The 16,595-nt window shown below is 38.6% G+C and overlaps 1 long non-coding RNA gene and 4 other non-coding genes across 7 annotated transcripts; all 5 read right to left on the minus strand.

Moving 5' to 3' along the window:
• Positions 1-1,367: 1,367 nt before the first annotated feature.
• Positions 1,368-16,571, minus strand: LOC106730239. Of its 3 annotated transcripts, none has more exons than XR_001366680.2 (4): positions 16,410-16,570; positions 12,258-12,380; positions 10,839-10,938; positions 1,368-2,424 (listed from the first exon to the last, which is right to left on the minus strand). It is a non-coding gene; the product is annotated as an uncharacterized LOC106730239 (long non-coding RNA). The 3 variants fall into 3 exon arrangements; XR_004325433.1 differs by lacking the exon at positions 1,368-2,424 and adding an exon at positions 7,144-9,125 and having other exon boundaries at positions 16,410-16,571; XR_004325432.1 differs by lacking the exon at positions 1,368-2,424 and adding an exon at positions 7,144-9,146.
• Positions 6,800-6,871, minus strand: TRNAV-AAC. Its single transcript has one exon. It is a non-coding gene; the product is annotated as a tRNA-Val (tRNA).
• Positions 6,892-6,963, minus strand: TRNAV-AAC. The gene has a single exon. It is a non-coding gene; the product is annotated as a tRNA-Val (tRNA).
• Positions 6,984-7,055, minus strand: TRNAV-AAC. The gene has a single exon. It is a non-coding gene; the product is annotated as a tRNA-Val (tRNA).
• Positions 7,076-7,147, minus strand: TRNAV-AAC. The gene has a single exon. It is a non-coding gene; the product is annotated as a tRNA-Val (tRNA).
• Positions 16,572-16,595: the final 24 nt, after the last annotated feature.

Raw genomic sequence — 16,595 nt, forward strand, 5'->3', positions numbered from 1 at the left:
AGATAAAGCTGGAGATGTAGAGTTGGGGCAAATTATGGGAAACCATAAGTGTGAACATCAGCTTGTCAAGCAGCAGGGTCCTCATTTGTCAGAAATACTGAATATACCTTTCAAAAGGTGACCGTATACACTGAGATGGTAAATAGCTTTACTTAATTGTATTGGAAGGAAGAAAACACTTGTAGGATTTGGAGAATAGGGTTCAAAAGGTTTTTAGCCTTAAAATATGCTCTCCTTAAGCAGACACCTAAGGTGGGAGGGTATAGTTCAGTGGTAGATCACATGCCTAGCATGCATGAGGTCCTGGGTTCAATCTCCAGTACCTCTATTAATAATAAGTAAATAAATATATTGATTATATTACATTAATAATAATAAGTATATCAACCAATAAGTAAATAAATAAATAAAACCAAATTACCTCCATTCCCACCCAAAAGCTATAATGGCAAAAATAAAGAAAAATGAGGGAGGAGGGTATAGCTTAGTGGTAGAGTGTATGCTTAGTATACATGAAGTCCTGGGCTCAATCCCCAGGACCTCCATTAAAATAAATAAGTAAATAAATAAACCTAATTACCTCCCCCTAAAACAAAACAAAACAAAACCCAGACACCTAAAATAGCTAGACTACAAAAATGCATAGTCTCACACCTTCGTATGCACTGTTACAACAATGAAATACTGCCCATAATGAACACCTTTAGCTTCCTTTCTACAACTTCCAGAATCCTTGTCATGAGGACAAATTCATTTACTAAAGGAATTTTAAACTTTTTTTCCCTCACATTCTGCTGAAAGGATTTTGCTTAAAAGTTTAGGAAACAACAGAGCATAGTTGACATTGCCAATAGCAGTTTCCATGGGTTACTGGGCACGAAAACCAGACTGGAGTAAGCTCAAGAAAAAAATGAGAAAAGAGTGCCAAGATAGTAAGTTTAGGCAAATTAGAGGAGTTTTGAAGTTGAGATATAAGGTACATACCAAGACAGTTATCCTTTTAAAGTGTACCATCCAGTGGTTTTTAGCGTACTCACAAGGTTGTGCAACCATCACCACTAATTCCAGAACTTTTTCATCCCCTCAGAAAGAAACCCCCTATTGGCAATCATGCCTTGTTCCCTTCATTCCCCAGTCCCTTGCAACCACTGATCTACTTTCTGTCTCTATGGATTTGCCTATAATGGACATCTCATCTAAAAGGAATCATACAACATGTGGTCTTTTGTGTCTGGCTTCTTTCACTTAGCATGTTTTCAAAGTTCAAACTTGTAGCATGCATCCATAATTCATTCATTCCTTTTTATGGTTAAAGAATATTCCATTGTATGTATACCCCATTGTATGTATGTATATGTGGTGTATAGTTGATGGACATTTGGGGGTTTCTATTTTTTGGCTATTATGAATAATGCTGCTATGAACATCCACGTACAAGTTTTTGTGTGAACAAATGTCTTCAATTCCCTTGGGTACACTGCTGGAGTGGAATTGCTGGGTCATTTGATAGCACTATATTTAACTTTTTGTGGGCTTGTAAAACTGTTTTCCACAGTGGCTTCACCATTTTACATTCTCACCAGCCATGTATGAAGGTTCTAATTTCTCAACATCACTTTATTTTCCTTTAAATATTATAGTTATGAATTTAGAATTCTGCTGTAAAAAGATGCACAGAATTGGACTGGTGGCTAGGAGAGGGTGGTTGTATCAAACTTTTTGTTTTTTGTTCTAAGATGGGATATATTACAGCATGTCTGTATACAGATGGAAATAATCTAGTAGAAAAGGGAAAATGGATTATGTAGCAGAGACTGGGCAGTTGTGGGTGCCGTGTTCTCGAGCAGGTGAGAGGGTCAGTCCAGAGGACAAGTGGAGGAGTTGGCCTTACCTGGGAGCACAGGCAGTTTACCCAATATGGTGGTGCTTTGGGCTGAATGTTTGTGTCACTCCGAAATTCATATATTGAAATTTAATCCCCAAGGTGATTGGATTAGGAGTAGGGCCATCAGGAGGTGATTAGGTCGTGAGGGTGAAGCTTCTTGATTGGGATTAGTGCTCTTATAAAAGGGATCCTGGAGAGATTCCTCACCTTTTCTCCATGTGAGGACACAGCAAGAAGTAGCAGTTTGCAACCCACAAAAAGGCCTTTACCAGAACTTGACCATACTGGCACCCTGATCTTGGACTTCCAGCCTTTGGAAACGTGAGAAATAAATTTTTGTTGTTATAAGCCACCCAGGCTGTGGTACTTTTGTTTTAGCAGCCTGAATGGACAAAGACAGGACAGAAGGCAGAGCATGAGGACAGATGAAGGCAGGATGATAGCTTGGCGGCGAGCACCTATGTGGATCTTTTTGTGGTTTTTTTTTCCCCAGTGAAATGAGCAGCTGAGATTGAGGATGGGTAGAAGATACTGAAGATCTGAAAAGAAAGAAGAAAGCGCAATGTAGACTTTTAGGATGAAACTGACTAGATAGAGCAGGACAGCGAGGCATCTGTCAGAGCCACTTGAAATTAGTGATCACAAGTTTAAAACGAGACCAATCAGTATTTTTTTTCCCTCCAGCATCTGACCTTCTCTCACCATAGAGATTTTTGTTATTTGAATGAATGAAAAATAAAGTGAGTTAATACTGAGTTTATGTTACATGCACAAAGAGAAATGCTTTATGCTAGATTTTATTTAAATTAAGGACTTCACGTAAGAGCAAAGAATAGCACATTCTAGTTCAATTTTTCTGATCAAGGTAATTAGAATAAACAAGGATTTCATTTTAGTGCTTTTATTTCTCTTGAGGATGATGTTGCTGAACAAAGAAGGATATAAAGTTGACAACTGGTTTTGAATCTGTCCATCTACATACTATTTTCAGAAAAGGAGGAAACTAAAAGTAAATGGTAGCTTAAGGATCTGGTATTCTCTAGAAATTTCCTTCTAAAATTCTGAACTGTGCTTGATTGTCCATTCATTCATTCAACTTCAACAAGCATTTTCTCTGTATCTCCTTTTTTTTTTTTTTTTTTTACCAGTTACAGGAAAAACAAAACTAAATTAAACATGATTCCTACCTCAAAGTACATCGCAGGCATTTGGATGCTACAGTTTTTAGAAGAGGTAGATATACTTTTATTTGAATCAGTTCTTTTAAAGAACCTAGTCCTATATAGCATCACATAAAATTAGCACTGATAATGTTATGAAATTTGTAAAATAAGAAGTTCAAACATTAATAAATTTAATGAATCATATATAAAGGCTTTCTGGCAGGGCTTCTACTTTTTTAACAGTAAACATGTGCTCATAAAGACTGCTTTGTCACAACTACAATCATGTGCTTCATGGAATTTTAGTTAGGATACACTACTAGAGTCTTAAGATTTTTATCCTTCCTTTTTGAAGTCTATTTGGTGCTTCTGAAGAATTAACAATCTTGTGACTGTTAGTGCCTGTGACTCAGACTTCCATTGAGATCAAGGCAGAACCGTGTAGTCACTCCACTGCAGGACATACAGATGGACGGTGCGTGGCAGTGTTTAAATGCTCTTCGGAAAGCTAAGGCCACAGCTCTGTGCATTGGCTGCAAATGCATCCCAGGGTTACATTTTTCTTTTTTATTGCTTTGTTTATCACATTTTGTTTAGATAAATAGTCAAAATGAACTCCATTGTTTGAGAAAATCATAAATGCAATTTAGTCACTGAATATGGCTGTATGTAGGTTATTACTGTGGGGAGTCGTCTTGGTTTGGCCAAAGTATCATTTTCATTGAAAATTCTGCAGACTAAGTCCTTTACAGTTCCATAACACTTAAAAAAAATCTACCAAAATTACCACGGTTTCACATGTAAAATTTGATTGTGATTTGATTGTGAATTTATTTTTTCCAGGACTTTTAAATTATGAGCATTATTTGAATAAAAGAGAACCAATCTATTATTTAAAACTGAAATACAATTTTATTTCATAGATTTTTTTCCGTATAATACACAAAACAATGAATCTGAAGCCATGTTCAAAATACAGGAGTGTGTGTTTATCTTCCTCATTGTCTTTCACATTCTAAGATGATACTGCTCATGGTGACTGAAATCAGACTGGGTGGCTTAAACCACAGAAATTTATTTGTTCACAGTTCTGGAGGCTGGGAGTCCAAGATCAACCTGCTGGTGGGGTTGGTTTCCGGAGAGACCTCTCCTTCTGGCTTGCCTTCTCACTGTGTACTTACGTGGCATTTCTCTGTGCACATAGTCTCTTTCTCTTCTTGGAAGGATACCAACCCTATTAGATTAGAGCCCTACTATTATGACCTCATTTAAGCTTAATGACTTCCTTAGAGGCCATATCTCCAAATATAGTCACAATGGGTTTGGGGGCTACATGGGGGGTGGGGGCAGGAAGTGGAAGGGTGGAGACACAATTCGGTCCATAACACTAGTTATTAACAGACATTATATGATATTCATTTGTGATTATCATCGTTATACATAAACTTTCTCAGTATTCCTCTACCTTTCAGATAAGCTGCCACTACACTTTGCCACATTGCCAATTCCATTCTAGTTAATTATAATGCAGATATCTCTACTGAGTGCTCCATGTATTCAAGGAATTATCCCAGATTCTGGAGATATATCCATTTATGAATCACACTACCCATTTTTAAGAACCTGTAGCCTGGCCAGATCTTTAAAAATTCAGGAAATTGCTACCTTCAAAGACATCTAGGAGTTCAGGAGTCACAGACTGTGAACCGCCTTACCTAACATCCAACTTGCTTGTTAAAAATAAAAGTCTTTTATTCACTAATTAATTTAACCAATGTTATTGAGTATTAACACATTAAATAAAGTGTTTGGCCTCATGAAACGTGTCTTCTAATGGAAGAAACAGACAATAAACATATTAAGATATAGGATGTAATGTCAGGTAGTGATAAATATTCTGGGTTAAAACAAAGCTAAGGAGAAAGAGGACAACTTTCTTTAGGGGGACAACTCTCTTTAGGGGGGAGGCTGCTATGCAAGACAGGTGCCTCTCTTTAGGAAGTGACAGCTGAGCAGAGACTTGAAAGGAGTGAAGGAGTGGGCCAACATGGCTACATGGAGAATGAACTTTCCAGGCAGAAGACAGGTGCAAAGGCTCTAGGGCAGGGGCGTGGTGTGTTTCAGGGTCTGTAAGGAAGCCAGTGTGACAGAGCAGACTGAGCCAGGAGGAGAGGAATAAGTCATGATACTGACGAGGTGGCCAGGAGCTAGAGCATGAAGGATCTTGTAGTGTTTTAGTTAACACCGTAAGAAGCCACTGAAGCAGCTAGAGAACAGAATAGAAGCTGATTTATATTTTACAGCCTCTCTGGCTGCAGTGTGGAGAAAAGATGGGGGAGCAGAGGCCCAGTATGAGGCAGAGAGACACCCACAGTGACTAGAGTCAGAAATGATGCTGGTTTCCACGAAAGTGATAGGATGGAGGCGTGTGTGTGTGTGTGTGTTTCAAGGTAGGCCCAACAGGTATTGTTATCACAATTGATTAGTATTTTTTAATCATGAAATGTTACATTCAAAAAACCCCCACAATACTCCTGGACCAGTATGCCTCAAATCTGTGCATCAGAAAGAAGGAAACTGTCACAGTCAAGAGAAGCCTAAGGAGACATGATGACTAAATGCAATGTGGTATTTTGGATGGGATTCTGGAACAAAGACATTAGGTAAAAACTAAGAAAATCTGTATAAACTATGGCTTCAGTAATAATAATGTATCAATATCAGTTTATTAATTATACCAAATGTACCACACTAGTGTAAAATGTTAATAGTGAAACTGTGTGTGTGGTGGGGGGGGGAGTAATATGAAACTTTCTATACTATCTGTTCATTTTTTCCAAATTCAAATTAAAAAGGAAAAAAACCCCAACAATGTAGCTCACATACACGTATCCAGGAGATGGTAGTAGTGATGGTGGTACAATATGAACATACTTAATGCCACAGACCTAGACATTTAAAAATGATTAAAATGATAAATTTTATGTCATGCATATTTTATTTCAATAAAAAAAAGTTTTTCATTTTTGCTTCAATTTGTCCTGTTTACAACGTTTTGAATTAGGTGACTTGCTCAAGTGGTAGGACTGATATTTGAATCCAGGTCTGACTGCCTCCAAAGCCCATGTCTTAACCACCCTGCTTTATTTTCCCTCCATTAGTGTCCCTCCTCCTCGTGCTTTACATATATTCTTACCTCCTACAGAGAGTTCTTCCCCTGTGACTCTATCCTGCTTTAGGTCTTAAGATTACTAGCTTATATTCATTCAGTCAACAAATATCTATCGAGCTTTTTCTAGGTACCAGGAACTAGGCTAATACCTTTTCCACACTTGTGTAATTCTCACCACAGCCCTGTGTAAGAGGTGCTGCTACAGCCCTTAGAAAACTGCAGCTTGGAGATGTTAAATCACTTGTTGAGTATTGTAGACCTAGCTGGTACCCAAGCCAGGCATTAAACTCAGGTGTGTCTAGCTCAAAAGCCAAAGCTTTTAATAGCTTCCTCTGTTCATTGGAGACAAGAGTATTATTTTTTATTATTTCTTGTACTGTGTTTACTATGAGGGAAGGTTCACACCCCACATTGTCAGTAGCTTAAGTCGCCCTCATTCTCTGATTATACCTGTATTTTACGATAAATTCCTCTGGTTATTTTTTTACAGAGGTACTGGGGACTGAACCCAGGACCTCATGCATGTTAAGCATGTGCTCTACCACTGAGCTATACCCTCTCCCTTATTTTTTTTTTTAATGGAGGTACTGGGGACTGAACCCAGGACCTCATGCATGTTAAGCATGTGCTCTACCACTGAGCTATACCCTCTCCCTTATTTTTTTTTTTAATGGAGGTACTGGGGACTGAACCCAGGACCTCATGCATGTTAAGCATGTGCTCTACCACTGAGCTATACCCTCTCCCTTATTTTTTTTTTTAATGGAGGTACTGGGGACTGAACCCAGGACCTCATGCATGTTAAGCATGTGCTCTACCACTGAGCTATACCCTCTCCCCTATTTTTTTTTTTAATGGAGGTACTGGGGACTGAACCCAGGACCTCATGCATGTTAAGCATGTGCTCTACCACTGAGCTATACCCTCTCCCCTATTTTTTTTTTAATGGAGGTACTGGGGATTGAACCTTGTACATGCTAAGCACGTGCTCTACCACTGAGCCACATCTACCCACCTGAAGCTTTTTTTTCCTAAAGTTTTTAGAGTTATATAAAAAAGGATTTTCTACTTTACAGGTGCCAGTATGAAGAATTAATGTCCTGACAAACAAAGGAATCCAGTATTGTGTGTATTGAGAGGACTGGTGCTTCCTGGATTTCTCTTATGAACTGTTATCTTATGAACAAAAGAAACAAGACTGGTGGTTTCATCTGCAGATAGATTTTTGTTTATACTTCAGCTTCTTCATCAGTCTAGGTACATATCCAACTTCCTATTTGATTAGTCACTGATTTTTTTTTTGGTACAGTGTCTACTTTCAGGTATTTGCATTAAACATTAGTAAAGTCTTAATAGAACTATTAGTAACAAAATCATGTTAATTTTGGCACCAGTGGTCTTGTTCCATTGACCTGGGAAAGTTGTCTACATCCTATGATTGTTTGCTTCTGGGGAAAAAATTTTACCGGTATCCTTAATTTTAAGTCAGTTGTGGGTCCAAGAGTCTAAGGGACCTGTTTAGTTGAAAGATATGGACTCAAGGTTCAACACTCTGTAATCTGACTGCTGTCTGAGAGGTTAAAGGAACCTGATGGGGCTCTTTCCATCAAGGTTCAAGTGCAGTTTTTTGTTGCTGTCTTTTCCTGAATACCATCACTGGTATACCATCCAGTGTATTGGGCTGAAGTCCTCATCAGGTGGAGGGTCTCTGAAGGCCTCTTTGGCCTGTTGGAAATAGGCTTCTAATACAGCACTAGGTCCTTACAGTATTGGGTCATATGAGAGTTTACAAGAGCATGAGTTTCTATCATTAAGGGCATCAGTCAACCAGTAATGATTTCATAAGGTGTCAACTTATGTTTCCCAAAAGGTGTTGATCTTATTATCACATAAACTATAAAGGTAGCACTCAAGGCCAAGGTAATCTGTGGTTTCAGTTAATTTTGTCAATTTTAATTTTAGAATGCCACTGGTGCATGCAACCATTCCTGAAGATTGAGGACGGTAGGAACATGGTAGTGCCATTACGTTTGAATAACTTTGTCTGGTTGTTTTATACGTTGTTCAGTAAAGTGAATCCCTCTGTAGCTTGAAATTAAGTTTGGGATTCCCTGTCCAATTGTACCAATTGTTCCATTCACAGAGGAACAGTATGAAGGGTCTAGTATAGCTGGGGAGCTCTAATGCAGGAGGGTTTTATAAAGCCCATTTGAGTTCAGTAAAGGTACCCTCATGTTTTATTTCCCAAGGGAGAGATTCCTAAGTGCTGTTTTGAGGTCACAGAGTGGGGAAGCCAATAAAGAAACATATGAGACACAGGACTTAACAATATCCCACAAATCTAAGGAATCCTTACAGGTCTAGGATAGTTTAAATGGCATTTATTCTTCCTGAAGAGAGATTCTTTTTGAAGAGAAGTCATGACCTAGATAATGAACCATCTCTTGTGAGAACTGAATCTTATCTTGAGGCTTTACAGCCTTTATAAGCCCCACTTTAACAGATATGTTGAATCCATTCCTGAATTCTCCATTGAGAAGGAACAAGGAAGCAAATCATCTACATATTGAATCAAGGCAGAATTTCTGAGGAATTGCAGCACAGAATTTAAATTCTAATGTTAAATTTGTGAAAAGTACAAGGGAGCCTCAGTAAATTCCTGATGCACTATCGTCCAACAAGACTGTTGATTTCTCCAAGTAAAAGCAAATAAATATTGACTTACTTTGTCCACTGGGATGCTGAAGAAAGCAGAGCATACATCCACAACTGTAAACCATCTGGTTTGGTTGGTGTATTTGCCAACAAAGTAATTAGGCTTGGTACCATTGGAAACTTCAGTATCACAATTTTACTTACGGCTCTGAGGTCTTGTACAAATCTCCATCCCCATCCATGGGGTTTCCTTAAAGGTAAGACAGGAGTACTGCAAGAATTGATACAGGGGTAAAAAGCCTCTGATTTATTAAATCTTCTGTTATAGGAGTAAGCCCTTGTATGGCTTCAGACTTTAAGGGGTACTGAGGCAAGTTAGGAAGCGGTTTAGATGAATCAATCTGAATCTTAATGAGTTTGGTACTTTTTATTTTTTCCACATCTGTGGAAGAAGAGGCCCATAGAGTATCAGATTTCAGAGAGATTTATAGCATCTATACTTTTATAGAATTTAATAGTCTCCTTAGGACACATAATGCCTAAGTGTCTGATGAGTCTGGAAATTCTAAGGTTATTTTTCCTGAGGAAAATTTTATCTAGCCTCATAATTTAGACAGCAGTTCTTTACATACAAAATTCAGAGAGGTAGTATCACATAATAGAAAAGTATGACTTTCAGAGAAATAGCCAAGGATAACAGTCATGGGCTCCAATAAAAGAACTCTTTGAACTTGACTGGAAACTCCCAGCACTAAGATATTTTTATTACTCTGAGGAAGTTCTTCATGTATCATGGTGGGGGTTAAAGTAAACAGAATTGCTTTGGTATCTATCAGTATGGTAGAAATTTCTCCATGTAAGTTTAGTTTAACTTTCATTCTTGATTTAAAGGATTATTGAAAGTAGCTTACTGAGAAATTTCTCAGAGCCCTGTCATTGCTGAGTATCACAAGAATTTGGGAGTTGGGGCTCTCTCTTATAGGGCAACTGGATTGTTTAACAGGCCTTCTATCTAAAAGTGGGCTGTTCCTCTTCTAATGTTCCTTTTGATGATAGTATTCACAGCCATCTCTGTCAATAAGGGCAAAACGTGGAGTAGGATTGGACCTCCTGAAGTGGGATCAAGGTCCTCGTAACTGTTACAGTTGTCGGGCCATGAATTTATTTGTTTGATAGTCTTTTTTCTGTTCTATTGTTCTTTCAAAATGTTCAGGAAGATGAAGCTCTGGGAGAGGCGTGACTTCCTATTCTAAGCTATGCTTCTGTAACAAACCACTGAGTTCTGGGTGAAGCTCATTAACAAATGGGCACACAAGGCAAAAATAGTCACCAGCTGTTTGAGACCAGAGTATTGTCTAAATACTACTTCTAAACGAATTCAGAAATCTGCCACTGGTTCATCCTCTTTCTGTTTACAGGATTGTATTATGGCCCCATCAACTCTCATAGGAAAACCTTTGGGAACTGCTTCAAGAAGCCATTGACTTATTTTCTTGCTCTTTTTATTCTATCTCTGGTGGCATATTTGTTGGGACCCTTAAGATCTTAGGAAGGGTCTTTCCAATACATTTCTTGAAGCCATTTTTCAGCATTTCTTCGATTCAGTATCATGTTAATAAACTGGTAAAAATCAGGTAGTTCAGGGTCACAGGCACCAAAAAGAATTTTAAATTCTTCTATAAATTTACCTTAGTCCTTTTTAGGGTCTGGAAAATAATTTACAATGGTTCGAAGATTGGCTCAAGACCAGGGTTTAAATTTGTCTTTAGGTTCTCTACAATGACTGTATCTATAAGGAAGCCTGGGAATTTCACTGCTGTCTAGGAATCCAGGGAATCATGGGCTTTTTCTCCTCTTACAGACAGAAAGGTGATCAAGAAGCTTGAACAAGACACATGTATGCACAATAAAGTCAGAGAGCTCAAGACACAAAAAGCAGAGCTTAGATCCAAAACAGACTTACCCTAGAACTCTGTGGTTGGTGAGAAAGCAGTGAGCACAATGAGCTTGGCAGGCAGCAGCACCAGGTTATTCACCAGCCTTGGGGCTTGTCAAAGGGTAGTCTTCAAATCCCAATAACGACACAAGAAATTGTCATAAAATCATCAAATTAAAATTAAGAATTTATTGTGCATACAAAAGAACAGTTTGCAAACTGGGAGACTTCAGATAGAAAGTGGCAAGAAGCTCAAAGGCATGTCTTTATAGGATGGCTTCTAACAGGGGATTGAGGAAATTGTTTAATTTTCACAAGGACTGGTTGTTACAAGAGTTTCCAAACAGCAGGGGATTAGTTAAAAGTGATTGTCTTATACCTAAAATGGAAAACATTTTAAGTTTTGTTTATGATTATCAGAGACATTTGCAGGAAATAACCTAAATTAAGTTTTGTCAATGTTCATTAAGTTTTGCTTACATGGCTTAAATGGTTTTTGTCTGCTTGGGGGATTTTTAGGCCTAGTCCCCATTTTATTTTAAGAAACCCAAATCAGTCTACAAGGCCTTTCCTTATCCCCTCAGCCTAAAGTAATTATTTGGTGGTTCTCTTTAGTGGAGGATAATTGGTAAAGGGGTTGGGCATGGGGGTGGGGGAGGGGAGGGGTATCTCAAAGAGAATCCACTTAAAACAGGGAACAAAATTTCATAATTAAGAAAGATAAAAGGACTGATTATAGTAGGGAAAGCCAATCTGGAACAAAGCTACAACAAGCCAAACACATACACATACACACCAAAATATAGTAGATAATAATTATACATGTGTTATTACTTTCACATAAAAATATGAAAGATGCAGTGTTTACTTGAAAATGTCTATGTTGTATTATTTAGCCTTCATTTACATAAATGCTATTATTTTTAAAAAATAGGACTAGTTAACAGTGACCATTAGTAATAGGACTAATTAAATAATGTATGAGAAATATATAATATTTTATATATTTTCCTCCTCTGATACAGCAATTAACTTTTTTAAACAATTGAATATTTAAATTTTGTAGGCTATACTATTCTTAAGATACCAAAATATAATTTTAAAAGGAGAATATAAATTCAATAGGATTAACTAAACATTGCTACATTTATTTAAAAATAGCAATGACATGTTCCAGTCTCATGATACAGGATATTTTCACTCTTTTGGTTTCCTTTTGCAATAATACTTCTCTGAACTGCCTGCTGCCTTTAGAACATCCTTCTTTCCTTTCATGTAGTGATAAAACTGAATACAGTCAAATGTAAAATTCTCTTCGACTTGCAGTTGTGCTCTTATCAAACCCACATTACACTGATTCCTGGTGTCAGTCCAATGTGATGACACCAATCTAAATAACCTCTCAACAAAAACATTTGAGCATGGAATATTTAGGATTTTACTTACTAGCAAGAGCAAGCTTTGAGACTTGTAGGAATTCACTTCCAGCTCTCCAAAAATGTCCATCCATTTTTTAATCTACAGGCTTATTTTGGTAGACCAGCTGTTTGTCAATCAGGTCCTTTGCATCTAGAAATTCATCACAGAGGTTGTCCATGTGTAAAATGTCCATCATTTTTAAACATTCTGAAGCACACTGGATGTCCTTATAAGTTAAACCTCTCTTTCTCAGAGAAAATGGTTTTAAAGTACAGAGGTAATCTGACCTTGTGAAATTGAAACTGGATTCCAAAAAACTTACCATTCTAGTAAAGAAATTGAGAAAGTCCTGTATAATTTGGTTGCCCTTTTCTGGTGACACTTTTTTCCAGTTCTAAAGCAGTTTTCTTTCCAAAAAAAATGAGTCATTTTCCTGCTTACATGAGTTTTTGTCACAACTTACACATGATATCAAATTACTCAGGTGCAGACAGTTTATCCTTTTCTAGGCTCCTTATGGCCTCTTCAAAGGTCATCAAGCAGTTCTGGAGAAACAACATATAAATTTCTGTTGTATTGTAATCCTTTTCTCCATTCTCATCTTCAGTGTATTTCCAAGTTAGAGAAGGGCATTCTTCTTTTCCTACACTTTGAAAATAGTATTTTATGGTAGGCCAACATTTTTACATCTTTTCTATGGCTGGCAACAATGACAGCCATCTTGTTGGCATCTGTCTAAAGAGTCTCTCTCCTTCCATTTCTACAAAGTCAAAAATCTCATTAAGTGCTTCTGCACGTTTTGAGGAAACTGAAAAGTAACCAAAAACTTTCATTATGAAAGCCTCAATGTCACAGGAAAGCAAATCACACCCCTTTTTAGCAGTCTTGTGTACAAGGTGCACAGGACATTGAGCAGGTAAGATCTCTTCATTGTCTTTGGTAAGAAGTTTATAGACTGAGTGGAATTTGCTGAAATTTACATCTGCACTATGCTGAACATGCAGATAGGTGAGCAAAGTCTAGGTTGTATTTGGACAGGATATCAACAATCTTTTGTTTTATGTTTTCTGAGGTTTCGTTAAAATCTTCACAGAAATCAAGAAGACAGTTTGAAACTCTACTTTTCAAATCAAAGTACCTAAGAACTAGGGGGAACACTATTTTATTGCCATGATCAACACAACACTTGATATACCATAGAAAGCATGATTGTTGGTAAGATCTGACAGAATCAGCTCTACACTTAAGGGGCCAACAGATCTGTGATCAAAATCTCCCCTTTTGTTCACCCACAGGACATTTTAGTTGCAACCTCTGAATCAGGAAGCATAACCTTACTCAGTTGCACAGAACAGTCAATGGAGCAGTAGGACAGCGCATGCTTATTTGTGTGGTATGCCCAAGCTAATTCAGTGGCTGCTATTTTCGTTTGAGCATTGGTGTCTTTTTGGGAGATGAAAACACTTTATATTGATTCAAAAGTACTTGCTTGTCTCATCCCAGTCTAGTGAGATTCAGTCTCCATAAATGTTTTCACATCCCCTTTTCCACTGTGGCCAACCTCGAATTCTTTTCTGCATATTGTGCAATAGGCCCTGTTTGGGTTATTTACCTCCCTAATCCAGTGGTAAGTGTCCTTCCATCTGCCATTAAAATAACATAGCTGTTTATAGTCTTCTTTCTCAGTATTGTCTGGGTCACGTTGGCATTGGTATTGAACTCACTCTCATTTTCATTATCTGAACACTTAGAAAACATAGTCACAATATTCACAAAGTTAAAAATTAGACTAGCACTATCTCCATACAAAGCACAACAGTTAATTGGACTGTTAACACTCATAACAAGAACTTAAGTTGCTCTGAGAAAATGCTACAATGGATTTTTTTTGATATGCAATACAATGGATGTATTATGTGAACCACACAAATCATGGTTGCCATTATCAGTGGTCAATGGAAGGCTGACAATCACCACATTCATTCCTGATTAACAGAAGGCAGACAATCATCATATTCATAAAAATGGTGTCAACATCAGCCCCTTTTTGAGGGACCATAATATGGGTTTTATATCCTTCCTCTCCCCTCTAATCTTTGACTCACTACTGAAAACCAGGACATTTTTTACCCAAGAGGAGTTTCTTGGAACATGGGACTTTCAGGAACAGTCCCAATCTGGTATGGTTGGTCACCAAAAATAAAGTTCATTATTCTCCCATTTTCATGAGTGAGTCTGGCTTGTATTTTCAGATCTGCTATTTTGACTTTAGCAAATTATATTTAGATAGACTTTCTGAGAAGTGTAGTCTAAGGTAAATCAAATAAAATTGGTTAATCAGATCTTTCTGACAGTAGTTTTTCTGAAAGTTTTGTTTGGATAAGTCTGGCTTACTTTAAACCTTGCAGTATTTGGTATAGCCGTTCCATAGTTTCTTTAGCTACAGGAACAGTTCTGAGACTAGCTGGCAAGTCAAGGTTGGATATTCCTAATGATTTAGCTGTACTGGCTTTTGCTATTTCTAATAGCTCCATTTTATCTACAAAGAAAAAACCAAACACTCAATAATTCTATGGTATACTCTCCAAAGGCTAAGAACGACCAATTAATGATGGGTTTTATTATAGAAGCAAAACAAAGATGCTCACTTATGCTTATAAAATACTCATCGTATGCAATAAATGTAAAAAAAAAAAGGTTGACACAGAAAAGGCAAAGAGAAAGTTAATACTGTTCCTCCCACAGTCATTAGTTAACATTAAAAGCTGAAGGCAAGATTTGTTAAAGCTGTTCAGAGCTGGTAAGCTAATGTTAAGTCACTAATAGACATTTAAAAGGTTCCATTAAGAACTGCCTGCACTAGATTCCTTTACCCTGAGCCATTTAAAGTCACAATTAATCTTTAATCCCATATGATGTCCATTTAAAAATAGGCTATGGATTGTTACTGTATAGTTTTGTCTACTAATCAGCTAATGCCCCCTCCACCAAAGCTACAAAGATTTCATACATCAAAAGAAATCAAAAAAATTAAACGACACAACAACCTCGGTTCCCTAGCCTACTCATACACTGGCCCTAAATGAAAAATAAAGGTGAAGCTGTGCGCCTCTCTTGACAAAATAACCCACCCACCTTTTCTACTCAGGCGAAACGGGGTTCTGCTCCATTACCCCTTCCTTGATCTCTTGCCTCCAAGTGCTGTGTCCTTTCGGGTACGCCACAGGGTCAAAGCCCTACTACTGTCGCCCCCACCTGATAGAGAAGGCCCTTCTGCAATATGACCTTCCCTGAGAGCGGGACCTCCTACGAGATCGCTCGGCAAGAAAGAATGCCAGTGGCGCCTGTACGTTCTCTGGTGGCGTTTTCTGGGACTAGACCATGACCTTCGCCGGAGCGGGCTCTGACTCCTGGACCACGACCGACACCAGCGAGACGCTGGAACCGGACCTAGAGCTTCTGGAAGACGGCGCGAGCCCAGCCACAAGTCTTTCAGGTAGCTAGAACATCGTTGCTTCCAGCTTTGAGAAGTGTCACTTCCCCAAAACCCAGATCATCTCCTAAGGAGTGGTTCTCAAACCAGATTATTTTTCCCCGGTAAGGGATGTTTCGCAGTCTGGAGACATTTTTGGTTGCTACAACTGGGTAAAAGTCAGGGATGCAGATAAACATCCTACAGTGCATAGGACGGCCCCTCCCCCTAAACAGAATTATCTGGCCCCATATGTCAGGAGTGCCTAGGCTGAGAAACCCTACCGTAAGCAAACGAGAAAAAAAGATCAAGTCCCAGAAGAAGTGGGTCACCGCGCCGGTATCCAGTTGGGTCACCCAAGTAGCCCTCTTGCAAAACCGGGACGTCCCCGCCTCCCGGTAATGACCCCGCCTCTCAAATAGGTGAAGCTACGGCGAGGGCGGGACCAGGCTCTGGGAAAATAAGATTTTATTTATTTATTTTTGGTGTGTGGGGAGGTAATTAGGTTTTTATTTATTTACTCAATGGCAGTACTGGGAATTGAACCCAGGACCTCCTGCATGCTAGGCATGCACTCTCCCCCCATAAACAAGACTTTAAAACCCGGATTAGTGCTATGGGGCGGCGAACCCGGACCCACCTTTTGCACCATGCGGGACCCATGCTTGAGATAACTGTGGGACCGACCCCAGCACTAGGATACTTACCACCTCACTGAAGACGGATACAGAGCGCCAACAAACGCCTTCTTTCGAAAGCTTAACACAAAGAGCAACTTCTCACACTTAGCCTTGAAAGCTGTACCCTACTACCATTTCCGACGTCCAGGCGTGAACTGAGGGAGGCAACAATCATCTGCAGCTGTCTCCCGAGCATGCGCAGAGACTTTGGCG

This window comes from Camelus ferus, chromosome 13 (genome assembly GCF_009834535.1).
Source record: "Camelus ferus isolate YT-003-E chromosome 13, BCGSAC_Cfer_1.0, whole genome shotgun sequence".
NCBI classification, from domain to species: Eukaryota; Metazoa; Chordata; class Mammalia; order Artiodactyla; family Camelidae; genus Camelus; species Camelus ferus.